This window comes from Idiotropiscis lumnitzeri, chromosome 10, assembly GCF_059441095.1.
Source record: "Idiotropiscis lumnitzeri isolate Australia: NSW breed Sydney's pygmy pipehorse chromosome 10, RoL_Ilum_1.0, whole genome shotgun sequence".
Classification (NCBI taxonomy): Eukaryota; Metazoa; Chordata; class Actinopteri; order Syngnathiformes; family Syngnathidae; genus Idiotropiscis; species Idiotropiscis lumnitzeri.
Genome location: NC_142400.1, coordinates 22,342,318 through 22,354,183, shown reverse-complemented (window position 1 = coordinate 22,354,183; position 11,866 = coordinate 22,342,318).

Sequence of the window (11,866 nt, the reverse complement as noted above, 5' to 3'; positions counted from 1 at the left end):
GCCATTGTCCACCGTAACCCTCGCTCCTGGAAGTGGGATTATCACCGCCTAGTAGATGAGCTTGAGACTGCCTATGGCCGTTCCTCCGGACATGCAGCCTCAGCCGCTGTGGAACTCAGACAGCGAGTGCGTAAGCCCAGAGAAGCCTTGCACAAATTCAGGGATGATAGATTTTTTCACACATCTGGGTTTTGTGTTTTCCTTTAAATAATGTTTGTGCAACCGCATTTAAGCACTCCTTCACAACTTCCCCATCACTGAATGTTTTTTTATGTTTCTCTAAAATCCATGATACTTTTAGTGAACATTCGTTTGCATGCCGCTGGGCTGTAAACGAAAATGTAAAAATCTGTTATACTCCACTCGAAGTTCGATGTTTTTGCGTGTGCTCACCTCAAACTTCAGCGGATAACTTTGCACAAAAGGGCGGTGCTTTGTTTCGTAGTGGTGCTTTGCAATGTGGCGACGGTTTCGGAGCATATGATGCACACTGGTTTTGAATCGGCTGCAGCCAGAACGAAATGTTATTATTATTATTATTTATTATTACAACAACACGCATCGACCTTGCTAACTTTTTAGCAAGGCATACTGTCAGCAGCACTCTCTTCCAGTCTGCTGCGCAATTGGCAGTGGATTGTAAACAAAAGATTTGATTGGCTCAAATCAGTGACGCCTTTTACGTATTAACTAGAATTGCGGCGTCAACGTTTGCAAATGCGCCTTGAAAAAAAATTATCATAGATTGGTCATGGGTCCGGTCTGAACCATCTGTCGGTCCGGATCCGGACCACGGTCCGCCATTTGGTGATGCCTGGTCTAGGCGATGCTGAGATGGTTCAGAAGTTGTTGGAAAAGCAACCAGCCACCCTCGCTCATTCTTATGAAATCGAACACCGACATCAGACCACTAAAAGGGCTGCATCATATGTCGCCGATGCCATGCTGTTGGGAGCCCGCCACGCTTCTGGATGTCAGCCCCGGGCTGCTGTTGTCAGAGAGAAAGAGGAGTATGCTGTGGAAGCTCCATCTCCGGTCAGCTCTTCACCCAGTAAGCACAAAAACTTTAAGAAGGGTTGAGTTCACTGCCATAACTGTCAAGGCTGGGGCCATATTCAAAAGCAGTGTCCGTCCCCTCAAAAGCCCAACAAGACTTCAACCTTGAGCAGTAGCCCTCGCGACAGCCCCGAACCACCTATGTTCCCTCTCAAGGCTCCAAACAAGGAAATGTGCATAGCCGTGCGCCTTTAAGAGCTGGAGGTGTGTGCTGTCCTGGATAGCGGGGCCCGTAGAAGTGTGGTGCCACTGCACTATTACAACGCCATTCACCCCGACATGAGGCCCCCTCTGCAGCCCTCGACTGTTGAGACCTTGATTGGTGTAGGCCCTGGAGATGTGCCCTTACTGGGCGAGGCCCAAATACCTGTCGATATCAGCAGCTGTCAAGTGACCATTGATCTCGTTGTGGCAGATATATCTGGCAATGAAGTGCTGCTGGGTCATCCCTTTCTCGTTCGAGCCGAAGCTCGCCTTGACTTTGGCCGTCATCGCATCATTTTGTTTGGCGAAGGAGCGCCCTACTACCAAGCTGAAGCTAGCCCAAAGTCACTTGCCGTGAGTATCCAAGTCCGTTGTTGTGGAGCCAGGGCAGGAATATGTAGTGAAGGGCAGTGTGAATCTAGGCACAGCCACCTGATGCTGAGTCCCACGAAAGGATTTGTCGAGAAGCACAAGGTGCTCGTTGCTAGAGTTTTGATCGATGCTCAGTCTTCCAAAGTGGTCCCCCTTCGACTTTTCAACCCGTGCAACAAAGCTGTGACTATTAAAGAAGGATCCATTGCCGGGCTCCTCCAGCCAGCCAAAGCCATGCAGCCGTCCAGCGTACCCTCAGTGAAGGACACACTTGTTGACCCGCCAGTGGATCCTCAGCTCCTGGAAGAGCTCTATGCCCAGAGTTCCCAAGACCTTGATGACCATGAACAGCTCCAACGTAAGCGTTTGCTGTGCACTTATGGCCACACATTTTCCACAGGGCCTACCGTCCTAGGCCGAACCAGCCTTGTCCAGCACGACATTATGACTGTCCTGGTGCTCCAGTCAGACAACCGCCAAGGAGAATTGCAGGAGAAAAGCAGCAGCATGCAGACCAGCAGATCTGCGACAGCCTGCGAAGTGGTGTTGGGCACCGTAGTCACAGTAGCTGGGCCTCACCCATTGTTATGGTGCGTAAAAAAGATGGGACGTACCGTCTATGCATCGACTACAGAGCCCTCAACGACCGTACCATCACAGATGCGTATCCCCTAACGCGTATCCAGGATACGCTGGACACGCTCTCCACTGCCGAATGTTTCAGCACGTTGGATCTTGCTTCAGGCTACTGGCAGGTGGATTTGACCCCAAGAACACGTAAAGCCGTCGCTTTTTGTACCAGGACGGGCCTCTGGCCGAATGGAATGTCATGCCATTCGGCCTTTGCAATGCTCCTGCGACGTTTCAACGGCTGATGGGCCGCGTCGTGGCTGGCTTGCACTGGGAGACCTGCTTAGTCTATTTGGACGACATCATTGCCTGCGCCTGGATGTTGGGCAGGAGTGAGCGCCCCCCTTGGACTGCAGTTTCATCATGCAGCCCACCTGTGAAGACGTACTGGTCCCAATGGAAACGACTCTACTTCAGAGATGATGTTTTGGTCCGTCATTTCTACTGCCTTGACGACAACCAATTCTACCCGCAAATTCTGCTGCCTCGCAATCTACAGCCCGAAGTGATGAAACAGATGCATGACAGAGCTGTGGGTGGACATTTTGGTGTTGAATGGACCGTGCCCAGACTATAAACCCGATACTACTGGTACCACATGAGAGAGGATGTCACCCTCTGGTGCCGGACCTGTACCAGCTGTGCATCCAGGGCCCGCCCCATCAAGAGACCACAAGCTCCAATGGGAACTGTCCGGGTAGGGGCCCCAATGGAGCGCATTGCCTTGGACATTATGGGACCACTCAATGAGACTCAGCGCAGAAACCGGTATGTGCTTGTCATTCACAATTATTTCACAAAATGGACGGAGGCGTTTCCGATCCAACAATTACAATACAATTTTGAATCTGAAGTATTCCAAAGCATGTTCCACTTGTTTGGCATTGACAAGACTCACACTACACCATTAAGACCCCAGTCAAATGGCCAGGTTGAACGTTTCAACACTACTCTCCAAAAGATCCTGGCCTCCACCGCGGAACGTTGCCTTTGGGACTGGAACCTTAAGGTTCCTTACGCTGTCATGGCCTACAGGCCAACTAAACACAGTTCCACCGGATTCACACCAAACTTCATGATGTTCGGCCGAGATGCGAGCGAAACAGTGGACCTCGTTGCTGGGTTGTCACCCGACCCGGACATTCAACCGTCAGTTCCAGAGTATGTCAAACAGCTGCGTGAACGGCTGGAGCTGGCCCATCTGATCACCAGAGAAGCTCTGTTACACATGCAAAAAGACAGTATGACAAAAACTGTTGCCATGAGCAGTACAAGATTGGAGATCCTGTGTGGTACCTTGTAATCCGCCACGTCAAGAACAAAGTGAGGAAGTTCCTTCCGTCATATGAAGGGCCGTTCTTTGTCCTTGGACAATTGGACGACCTGGTCTACCGCATCCAGAAGAACCTGAGATCCAAGGTGAAAGTTGTTCACCACGATCAACTTAAACATTTCACAGCCGTGAACCCCTGGACAACGCCTGGGCTTTGGACCGAGCTCAGAAGTGGGCACCTACAGAGGTTCCACCGCCAGCTGTGGAGGACGGCCCAGCAGACAATGATCTAGGCCTGAGTGATTTGTTCTCAAGCGTGACTGATGATCCTGGCACCATTTTACCATCTGCATCCGACCCCACACCGGTTGTGCTCATTCCACCTCCCCTTCCCATGGAGACCATGAGAATGGTAGGGGCGCGGTGTGTGAGTCACGCCAGCGACCAGGACGTCCACGCAGGGCACCCGACCGTTATGGTGCCTGGGTGACTTAAATGGTGTGAGGAGCACTTGAATGTTTTAGGCAGTTCTCAGGGCCTTTTCTGAATTTTATACAATTTTTCTAGTTCTACCCCGTCTTAGATTTTCATTGTTTTTGCTGTTTAAAACAAAACAAAACAAAAAAAACTGCCAGTGCTACACTTTTGTCCAGTCACTGTAAATTGCTTTATCTCAGGAATTCTGCCGGTCGCCTTAAACTGATTACTTAGTAGTGGATTTCATTTCCTTCCTCGTGGCGTTTATTTTCACCGTGGTTGGATATGCATTTTCTTATATTAACCAATTATTGTTACCAAGCTGTCATTTGCCATACCTCGCTTGTATAAGAGAATGATAGTAACAACTTTCTTTTGGGCACCAAGCCTTTGATAGATGATGTAGGTCAGCTCGTGTTTCTGTGCTGTAGTGGAATTGTTTAATTGCCATCCAGAGTAGGGGTAGTGTTGCAAGTATTGTGACTAGCTTGTGTGACGTGTGTGTGTGTGCGCATGCGTGAAAAGATGAGAGGTGCGAATGTGTTCGAGTGTCGGGTGAGGAAAGAGAAGTGTAAAGGAAAAGTTGAGAGTAGGGCTGGGCGATAAACCGAAAATTTTCCGTTACCGAAATGTATTAGAATGATCGACATCATTTTGCGCATGTCGGTAAATTCGGTCTAAAAAAAAAAGGGGAAAAAAAGTATTTTCTGTCTGCGTGGATGTTCATGCCTCTTTAAGACAGCTCCAGCGCGTGTAGTCACGTGACTCATGCGCTGTAGAAGAATGTAAACACAAGACACGTTCATAGCTGGCGATTCAAATCCTGAAGCGGCTGACACGGCTGCAGACGAAGTAACGTTAGTTGAAATTGTTCCTGTCGCGCTTGTCCCGAAAAGAAATTGGACATCTGTCGTTTGGAAATGTTTTGGGTTCCATAAAGATGATGTTTGAGCAAAACAACATGAACTACGAAGTGCGTCGTAAGCACCTGAAACAGCGCGTCCAACCTTTTCTTTTTCACCACCCACAACACAACCATGCTGTTGACTTGGAACTTGTGCTAAAAGTTCAAAGTGAGAAGCAAGGTTGGACAAGTGACAACAGCCCACTAACGGAGGCGAAACCACACGAGAGAACGTCTCAGTGGTGGATGCGATAGCCTAGCACATAGCTAAAGAGAGAGCTCCTCTAGTTACAATGGAGCGCACAGGAGTAAAACACCTCATGAACGTAGCCGACAAGAGGTACGAAAATATTTGCCGCAAACAGCACTTCCCGATATGGACGACATTGGGACGGGAGCTTAGACATGTCAAGCATTTTTCATCCACATCCGACTTGTGGTCGAGTCGCAACATGGATCCCTGTTTGAGCCTGACTGTGCATTACATAGACGACAAGTGGCGACTGCGCACCGGAGTACTTGAGACGGCACATTTTCCTGATGAAGCACACGCGTTTATTTGGCATTGGCATTCCATTGACATTTTTTTTTCATTTTATTTAGCATTTTGTTTACAGGCGACTAGCGCCTTTGCACATGGCATTATTTATATTGTTTACAAGATACCTTTACACAAATCTAGGCCTTTGCAAATGGCATTACAGCATCTCGGCACAATATATTTACATAAAAAGATTTTGTGAGAGGTACCCTTTTTCTCCTGTTCTTTGTGACATTGTTCAAGTCATGCAAAGCATGCTGTTTTGAATGTTTATTCAAATGATTTTTTGTACTTCTATATTTCATTGAAAGTAATGTGTACCAGTTGGTCAATTTAAAAAAAGCAGTTAATAGGCATTCTCCTGCATTTATTTTGATTTTGGTCCTAAGGGGGAATTTATCGTGCATTTATCGTTATCGAGGTAAAATTGCCCAATTTATCGCGATATTGATTTTAGGTCATATCGCCCAGCCCTAGTTGAGAGCATGCGAGGCTTCAGGTACACCACTGTCTCCCTGCTGGCGCGCTATTGATTTTGAGGGCTTCGCATTACGACGATGTGCGCCGACCGCGATCCCAGGGCAACTCCGGCCTTGGAGACGGATCTCCCCTGCGTCCCCCGACCACGGTCAGGAAAGTCGAAGCAGGAACGGACAACAGGGCCATTATTGAAGCAAACCATTTACAAATATGTATTTCAATCCACAAATATGCAAAAATAATCAGTATCCTTACCCACAATCACAAATGTGTAACAAGAATCTACAAATGTGTGACTTAAGTCACAAATGTGTGACAAAAATCTGCAAATGTGTACATTGATTTGGATGCACAAATATGTACAAAAATCTTTAAGCGCATGATCGGTAAACATTGGGCCTCTCGATTGAGTGTTGTGTTCTTACATGTGACTTTTGCTTACGGTCCTGCCGTGCACAACTCACGAATGCATGGAGGACTGAAAGTGCCCAAATTAAATAAATAAATACACCAATAAATCTTTAATTAAAATTGTCATTAATTAATTTAATGTTTCATTTATTAATTAAATGTTTGATAAATAAATGTATCATTAATTAAATTATAATGAATATATTGTAGCGTCTTTAAAAGTCCATTCAGTTCTCGACTTTTATTCCTTACAGAAAACGGCTCTGTTAGCCGTAACCGATCAAACACCGGGCAACTCACTCCGTCATTTTTAACGGATCACTCTCTCTCTCTCTCTCTCTCTCACTCGCTCGCTCACACCTCCCGTCCAGTAAGTTGCGCATTTCATTCATAGAAATCGGACACAACACAACTCAGAGAAACACAAATGCCAACACGAGAACAGACAACAGTCAACCCAATTCGTTACAATATGTTAAACCAATCTATATTATTATTTAAGTATTTCATTAATTATATCTGTATTTAATTATTTCGTGCTCCCGAGTTGCAGTGGTTCATGAATTAATTTTATCGGTCAAACTAGCGCATCAAAGTTTGTGGGCGGGGCTAAACACTGACAAAGTCAAATCTTGTCTAAGCCAGTGCTTTGGCCTGAGGTGGTTACAAACATGGCGGCTACGACAATGGGGGACTTTCATGAGTTCCTTTGATTGAGCGGTCAAGGCTTGTATTTAGTTGTTTTTGTTGAGTATTCAAACCCATGTAGAGGTGAATAGCGTCACTCAGTTTATTTACGTATTTTGACAAGACACTCGGTTGGCATCAATCCATTATTCTGGAATTGATTTGCCTTGACTTGGTGAGTAGCCCAACCAATCAGGTGTTAGGACCTGCCCACCAAACTTTGATGGGCGAGTTTGGCAGAGCGAATGAATTCATGAAACACTGCAATGAGGGACCATGAAATAATTAATTAAATACATTAACAATTAATTAAATAATTAATTACTTGCATAAATAGTTATATAGATGTTTTGCATATAATCATTGATAATTTAATTAATTAATGACACGTGTATTTATTTAATTCCATATTTAATTAATAAATGACGCATTTAATTAATTAATGACAATTTTAATTAAACATTTAATGGTGTATTTATTTATTGAATTTTGTCACGTTCAGTCCTCCATACTAATGCGCGAATGCGTATCTGGAGACTTGTGTGTGGCTCAGTAGCTACACATTCAGACCACATGGGGACGCTAGTATTCTACAGCTGCAGCAGACAGATGACCCGTTGGAGTCTGGTTGGAGTACGCTTATTGTTGTTTTGTCTGACTTTGCTTGTTATAGCGACTTTGGCAATGCAATAATAATGTTTTTAAATAAATTGGGTTTCTGTTGGCATGTTAAGTTTATTTTTTTCGTTCTAATGTTACATTTTGTCAAGTTGTGCTTTCTAATGTGGTATATTTTGCTGTGGATGTGCGGGTCTGGCCCAGCTTCCCTCCGGACAGGTCGCCAAGCAAGACTGGATTGGCGATGGGAAAAAAACCTCTGGGACACACCGGTGGTTGGAAAAAGATTTAATTGGTGTCAAATCAGATGATGCCAGACATTCCCCAAAAGAAAAAGAGGTACCCCCCTTTCGAGCCTTCCCTTCTTATAGGGAAGGCAAACAAAAGACATGAATATCCAACTCTCCCTTACTGTATATTGTTGGAATTTTAACTATAAATGTACCAAACGTTTACCAAAATGCTCAAATTAGTTATCTGACTCCATTAAATTAACCAAACACAACCTACATTCATCCAACACTTGTGCGCGCTCGTTTTGAGAGAAAAATGACCAGGAAGCCGGCAATTCCACACGGGAGCGGATTTATTACTAACAGGAGATCTAATACAAATCTGGGGCTCGGGTCCCTATCAGCACAGTCCTGCGCATCTCTGTACCCAACAGAAGACGACGACCTAACCGAGTTGCCCAGGATCATTTATACATTTACACAAACAAAGCAAAGACATCCTACTACTCTCCTATTGGCTATGTGTCATCTGCAACTATCTTTAGCTTTCTCTTAGTGGACGTCTTCAGCCCGCAGGATGATGTGTCGGCTCGTCCAATCTCACACAACAGCGCCTTGATGTCTGGAAGGTTCTGCGTCAGCACACCCCGTTATCAGAAGTGTGGCTCGTCCTGTACAAAACATCTGCCACCTATGCATTTCACACAGCCTGCCCTGACCTTTTATTGTACATTGAGTTAAAGCACAGTCAGTAAATATCTTTATTGCATTAAATTGAATACATGTAACTTGTAGTCAATCTTATAAAATCTTTTATAGTCAAATGTATAAAATACTTTAATATGCATCCTTATCCCGCTTGCCCTTAAAAGGACCTTTCAACAGCCTCCTAAGGGTACCAGTTAAGGACCCCCTCCCATATGCAACTCCTCGGCGCCAGACCCCCTTTCTGTATACACGTACCTTGGGAAGTCGAGGACCCCTGTTGGAATCCCTGACCCGTCATAAACAATGTTGAGGCCCGATGCCTCTCAAGACAGTAACTCAGCTTACTAGGGGGGTCCAACACAAGACTAGTTATTCCAAAGAGCAACAATCCCATCATGGCCATAAAATGAGTTGTATATGTTAGAACATGGGTGTCAAACTCATTTTTGTGGACGGGCCACATCATGGTTGTGGTTTCCCTCAGACGGCCGGTATGACTGTGAACCCATATAAATTGATTGGAAAGCCAGTTTTGAAATCAGAAGCTAGTAAGTAATTGTTCAACAATTTTTCAATTTATTTTAAAAGGGGAGGATTGGTCACAAATAAATGGCAATATCTCATACCTCAGTGTTGTTAAAAGTGAAGAAAATATGCTAGAAACAGGAAGTTGATGCAGATTATTTGCCCTTTGCGGGCCACATAAAATTAGGTTGCGGTTGAGTTTGACACATGTGTGTTAGACCATGTGAAAATACACTACATAATACCCCCTTCGAGGCAAACCCAGATTGCCTCAACTCTTAGTCAAGATAAAGCAAAAATTACATCAAGATGAATTAAAAAATCTCATTCCAACCTTTTACGCCAGTCTCTTGTCTACAATTTTAAAACCTATTTCACTAGACCCTAAATGATGCTCAAGGCATGTTACTTAAGGGTATTTTAACTAGGAAAAACTATGTCTAATAAGGCCAAATTTCTCCCTGGCTTCACTTCAAAACTTCCCCCAGTACTACACACACGATCCATAAATCCAAATCCCAATACTCATCTCTAGTCACGGGGAAGTTTCCCCTCAACACTAACTCCCACCTCCAATTGACGACGACATTAACACAAAAAGGGAAAAAGAGGGAGTTCCTTTCTAACATGTCCTCAGTGAACCCACATCCACAACCCAATCAGGATGAAGGAACACTGTCATAAGGATAATGAACACAAGTTAACAAAATGACACAAAGTACAATCGCCGTAAACATCTAAAATGGATAAAAAGGCCGAATGTGACATGCATTAACATCACACACATCAGTGAAACAAAATAGTCATGCAGCAAATTCAAACAATATCAAAACATAGTAAAGATTTTTTACCAGTGTCGCCCCTCCCGTGTGCGTGTGTGAGTGTATGTGGTGTACAGTCCATCGCACTGATAGAAAAGCGCACCAACGAACAGGACAATACTGGCCAGGGCCAGTTGCCCATAGTCATTGTCCTCGCACCGACGTTTACTGTCCTATCAACTGTCTGCGGGACCCTGAAGAGCTCTACAGTGTCCTGCAACAGTAAAACATCTGCCAGTAGAAAGTAATGACAATAAACACGAACCATCAGTATAATATGTAAAAAACACCAAACTTGTCAGTCATGTTCAAAGTAAGTCAAAGGATTGGAAATGAAAATTAATCAATTATGAACTGAACTATAAACCAAAACGTGATGACAACGAACGCTACAAATCAATCAATGAACACTTGGAAAAAGACAAGAAAAATTACACGCCAAGGAACTCTCGACGAGGGTACAAGTCAACCAACGGAATATCTTCCAAATTCCCTGGGTGATCATTATTCGTAACATTTATATTTTGATTGATTCATTTATAGCAGACAAGCGAGGCACGAAGACCATCAACAGGAACGAGGGAGCCTTCATCCTCTCTACCACCTGGATCAGCATCTTGGAGGAGTGAACGGACAGCAGGGGGCGTGACTTGCCTGTCATTTTTTGACAGGTAAATCCCACCGTCATGGAACATCAGCCGATGAAGACGAGTCACAAGACACCATCATGCGACACTCTGAAGAAGGCGAAAGACTCGCCGAAACATGTCAGGTAATAAAACAACCTACAACGATATTTTCAGCTATAAATGAATCAGTCAAAATATAAATAAGAAGACAAAATGAACTTAATACAAATATTATTCTTAACCGTCATCACAGGCATCTGAGGTTGGTCCCCTGGCAGTACAACCCCAACCCATTTTAAAACCATGACTTCAGCGAATGTTAATAACACGGTGCAGAAACAAAACATCACCCATAGCGATAAGATGAGAGCGACTAAAAGTTGAACCACAATTGCACCCACAGGTCCGTTATCCTGTAGCCTACTTGTGGCGGACCCGCCAGACCCCTCAGTGGGACCAAATTCATCTTTAATGACCCGTAGTGCACCTTCACGGATGACACCTCCATCGCGTTGGGGATAGCTGTTCAATATCTTCATGGACATCAAGTAAATTCAAATACGGGAGATCGGCCAATCAGGCACATTCGCGCCTCAGTCAGAATCTAGTTAGAGAAAAACCTTTCATAAAAACCTGTCCTACCTGTTTTCTCGGATTGTTTATTGAACAATCACAATGTTTAGTGTATAGTGTTTGCTTGCTCTTATTGGCATCAACTGAGGCACAACATCGATATACCCGCCAGGACATCGTGAACATTGGATATCGATGCGAAATAACCATCACAGAGGAATTTTGCTATGATCGCAAAATTCCGAACGAACTGGCGAGGCTGCCCGGCTCACCGTGGCTGGTCATCGGGGCCGGGAGGCGGCGCAGGCGACGCAGAGAGAGGAAGCAGAAGCGAGGCTGCAGGTCCGGTGTCTTGCAACGGCTGCGACGGCAGCCCCATAGGCAGCCACTACCGAGTCTGCACCTCACCAACGCCAGATCCGTGGTCCACAAAATCGACGACCTGGGATTACAAATCCTGGGAAACCGCTATGTGCGCGATAGCAGTGTGATCGTCGTCACGGAAACCTGGCTGCACGCAGACGTCCCCGACGCTAGCATCCAGCTGGCCGGGCGCTCGCTACATCGCGCGGATCGGACGAGGGACACCGGTAAGAGGAGGGGCGGGGGGCTCTGTGTTTACGTGCATGAGAACTGGTGCGGCGATAGCACGATCGTCGAGAAGCACTCTTCCCCCGACATCGAGTTCATGTCCGTTAAATGCCGGCCTTATTTTCTCCCGAGG